The sequence below is a fragment of the Furipterus horrens genome, unplaced genomic scaffold (genome assembly GCF_987537825.1).
Source record: "Furipterus horrens unplaced genomic scaffold, mFurHor1.1.pri manual_scaffold_5, whole genome shotgun sequence".
Classification (NCBI taxonomy): Eukaryota; Metazoa; Chordata; class Mammalia; order Chiroptera; family Furipteridae; genus Furipterus; species Furipterus horrens.
Genome location: NW_028327175.1, coordinates 162,149,440 through 162,154,215, shown reverse-complemented (window position 1 = coordinate 162,154,215; position 4,776 = coordinate 162,149,440).

The following is a 4,776-nucleotide window of genomic DNA, read 5'->3' as shown; positions in this document are numbered from 1 at the left end:
CTTGGTTTTGGAATTAGGGTAATACTGGCCTCATAGAAAGTTTGGGAGTATTCCCTCTTCTTGGATTTTTTGGAATCAAGGGTATCTTTCTTTGCGGCGAGCGCGTAATGGCTTTTAAATGCTCGACCCATGCAGCAATTTTGAGAGAGATTGATTCATCTGGCAAACATGACATTACCCCTTCTTGCAGCTCTTGTATGGAGTCGGTGGCGGCGGCAGCCATCCGTCTCGAGAGACGATGGTGTAGCTTCTTAAGAGTCTATCTGCACCGCCGAGAATGGCTGTGCAGTCCAACTCGGGAGTGACATCGTATCTGTCTCCTCCCGTGTTGAATCGACATCTTGCGATGACGCTGAAGCTACAGAGCCTGGGCAGGGTGATATGGAGGGTCTGCTGTTGCCCATGCAGCAGACCCCCCCTCTCTTCGCAGCTGAAGGGTCCAAGGGAAAGACGGAGTCAATACAGCTTGGCTTCAGGTGCGCCGCAGGAGTTGCCGGTGTTGACTACAACGTCAAACCGCCTTAGGGGCTCCGGCTCCGGATTTTCTGTCAGGGTTTACTCCCTTAGCCTTTCCCCTGAAGAGGTATGCCGCAAGGCAGCGGAGGTTTTTTTGGAGTCAGAGTTTTCCTTCTCTGATGTACCCTGACTGGAAGATCGAACCAGCGACACTTAGCTCACAGGCCGACGCTCAATCCACTGAGCTAAACCAGCCAGGGCCTTGTATGGAGTATTTGGGTACAAATTGAGTTGCTGTAAGTCACCAGGGATGGAAAGATGCTGCAAAGCTCACAACAGGCCAATGATTTAAACTGACTTTCTTCTGGCCAGGTTTAGTGGCAGCAAAGGCTAAGGAATCCATGGGGTTGGTCAAAATGTGCTGTTTTGTGAGAGGGACTCCCAAAGGCTGTTATACCTTTGGTAGTCCCAAACTCTCTTACATGTCTTGGTTTCTCCCCTGTCTAAAACAGCCAGGGGACTCGGAGTGCTGGATGACCAGTCACTGTTTTGCACTTCCCTAGATGAGCCACTGTTACATTACAGTGTTAGGAGCTCCCTATGGTGCCCCTGCATGTCTCAGAATGACTCCAGACACCTCCATGAGGTCCCCACTCACTTAGGGGCACCCAAGAACTAGAGCCAGAAGAAGTGCCTCTTTTGTCTTCAGAGCCCCAGCAGAACCCAAGCACTCATTTCAGATTTCATTGTTTCTACCTCCAAAGACAGGCCTAGCATGTTTGAATGCCTCGCCCCAACAGTGCAGAATCTCCTTTACCCCAAAGATTAGAGAAAGTACTCACTGCATTCCAAACAGCTAATAAAGGAGGGAAGAGAGTGAGGAATGGTAGGTGGTTAAAACAGAGGAAGGAGAAAAATGCCTTGCAAGCTCTGAGAAGAGGGAAAGAGTATCTGGGCTTTAAGCTTGACTAGAATATCTCATCCAAGTATTGGCATTAGATGGCAAGGGAGGACTAGAAATGAGTGGGCAAAAACATGTTCTTCTAAGACTCAGGGAAGAAAACCAGTAGTGGATGGTTTGAGACTATGCTGCCAACCCCAACAATCAAGAGTGAGGAACTGGTAAGTGGCCTAGAATATCAATAAGAAAAGATACTGGCTTACCTGCCACTGATAAAGAGTTACCCAATGTTCCATCCTGGGGATACATTATACATGGGGCTTGTGCAGTCCCTGGGCAGCTTCAGTCCTCCACTGCTAGTCCCAGACGCTCTGGGAGGTCAAAGCCAGGGGTCCATTCCAGGTGGGTAGCTGATATCCCCATGCCTTGAGAGGCCCAGGGGCAGTTGGACTCCCAATGACCCTCTAGCTTGCACAAGCGGGCACAGTCCCAGAGGGGCTTATGAATTTGGGCACTGTTTAGCCCACTGTCCAGGCTTGCTACATTTGAAGCAGTCCCCTGGAGGAGTCTTTTACCTGTTGATGGGTTAGGTCTGCGGGACTCTTTTAGAGCAGAGGCCAATAATTAGCCTGATTTCGTGATTGGGCATGCTCCTCATCTTGATTGTTGAAGACCTTGAAGGCCAGATTAACTAATTCAATCTAACTGGCTTGAGGGCCTGTCTGGTTTTTGGAGTTTGTGGCGTATGTCGGGGGCTTACTGAGAAATAAAGTGCATATGGAGAAGAAGGATGCCCTCTGGGGAATCAGGATTTAGGTTAGTGAAATGCTGGAGGGCTTCCCTCAATCTGGCTAGGAGGCTCAATATAATATGATTGCGGACCTGTCTTGTAGGTCTGCTATCCTGGTAGACCCAATTTGGTTCCTCTCTAGGAACTGTCGTGGCCCAAACCGGACTATTGTTGGGGTCCTGTCTGCTTAGAATATCAGCATGAGCCTGGGCTGCCAGCCACACCCATTCCCTCTCCTCCCTAGATAGACAGGCAGACAGAATGACAAAGAGATCTTGCCAAGTGAGGTAATAGGAGACAGTGAGATATTGAAATTCCTTAATGAAATGGGTTGGGTCAGTAGAGTAGGAACCAAGACATTGTTCTACCTGGGAGAGGTCAGAGAGGGGAAAAGGAATGTGAACCCAAATGCGTCCCTGGGGCCCAACAACCTGGCTAAGAGGGAGGACAGAGTGAGGCTGAGGCGGGGGCTGGAGCCGGGAGGACCTAGTTCTGTGAAGCAATGGAGTAGGTGATGAACTGTCTCACAATGTAGAGTCTGGGGAAACCAGTGGGTCGGGCTGGCTGCTCCCAGATTAGGAGGCAGAGGACTATAGGGAGGAGGAGAGGAGACAGTCCTCCAGGGGATTTAAAGGGGTTTCAGAAGTCAGAGAGGGAGCTGTGAGATCAGTGGGATCTGAATGGCTGGGTTTGGGGAGGGGAGAGTGAAGGAGGAGGATCTGGTAAGTGGAACAAGATTCACAGAAGGAGGGGCATGTGTGAAGGTCAAAAAAGGCTAGAATGTAGGGAATTTCACTCCACTTGCCCAAGTGGTGACAGTAGTTATTGAGATCAGTTACTATTAGGGGGTCAAGTGTCCCATTCTCAGGCCAGACGGACGCGTTGTCTAATTTATATTGAGGTGAGGCAGTATTACAGAGAAATACCAGTCTTTTAGATTTGAGGTCCATTTCAAGGCCTCAGTCCTTGAGGCTTTTCAGGAGACACCCTAAGAAGCTGTTCTGTGTTTGGATTGACCCAAACCCACACTGGCAAGGACAATAAATATGAGAGGGATGAGGAGTAAGACCTACGGGCCTCTCAAGGGGCTTCCCACTCTGTGAGGAGAGAGGCGTCCCTCAGTCCTCTCATCTGCTAAGGGTCCAGGACCCGGTAGCACCTCTCATCCAGTGCTAGGATTTCTAGAGTGTTGTCCAGTGACAACAGGAGCAGAGAGAGAGCTGGGAGTGTGAGGAGAAGGCAAAACGCCTTACCCTAGTAGAGATCGGCCAGTGTGGATGCAGGGGCCAGGCAAATGGGCATCCCTGGACACATCTTGCCCCCAGGTTTTGGCACCAAAATGTTAGATTCGTGCAAGGAAGAAAGGAGGAGACATATAAACCAGTTCAGAGCCTTTATTGGGGAGGTCCAAGCAGGCAGGCTGAGTCTGGAGTGACTGCAGCTCTGAGCAGAAACAGTCAGGAGTTCTTAAGGGGTGGGGAAGTTGGTGGAACTTTCAAAAGTCCAAATGGAGCTAGTAATACGGAAGTAGGCTCTGAGAACTGGGAAGGTGCTAAAATCTTATCAGCAATAAAAGATAGCTTTGTTACACAGGATAACTGAAGGGCATAGGCAGTTACTGGCATCAGCAGTTACTGGGGGTAGCAGATTTATTGGGGGCTTGCTCAGTCTGAGAAGACGGTAGGTTTGTAACATAACAGACCGTCTTAAATTCCATTATAAACAGGCCATTTTTATCAGGAGAAGAAAAGTGTAAGGGGTTTGGCATTCAGGGGAAAAGTTAATCAGATAAAAGCTGCAGCATTTTTTCATCTGTGTCCTAGGCGGTGGTCTTTATCTGCACAGGCCTCCTCAGGCACACAGGTAGAACTGCTTTTGGTCTCCCGGAGTCAAGGTGGGTCATACCTTCAGTTCCTGAAACAATTTTTTACATACATTGATTACTAAGCTTATTAGCTAGTGTCTGAAACCAAAATTCTTCCTTCGTTTGAGTCATCCATCAATCCTACATGCCCCCTATAGTGTATTCTCCTTGCTGATCTTGTAAATAACTCACCAAGTAAAGTTCCTGATTTAGAGCCTTTTCATTTCCTCTTTCTTTCTTCCGCCTGGACCACCCTTCCTCCAATAGTCTCATCTGGTATACCTGCTTTCTCTCCCGAATTCAGATTTTTATTAAAACAACAGCTTCTTGAGAGAAAATTTCTTATTGGGCTATTTTAAATAGTACCTTTTACTCTCCATCCCTTTATTTTTATTAATAGCATTTATCACTATCTGAATATATCTATTTATTGGATGTCTCCCCACCCCCTTACGCACTAGAATATAAGCTCCAAGAGGGCAGGGGCTTTGCTTTGTTCACCACTGTATATGACCCATGGCAAATAGTTCTCATAAATACCTGTTGAATGAATAAATGACCTTATCTCAAACGCACAGAGATACTACCAGGAACGTGCAAGCATACTCAACTTTAAGACCTCTGAATATAATCCTTTGGCCTCTAGAAACGTGGACATGCAGTCTTAGCACCTCTCGTAAATGTCACCCTCTTAGAAGACATACGGTAGTACTTCCGCTCTCACTCAAATGTTGGAAAAGGAGGGGCGAAAGATTATGTCATCAC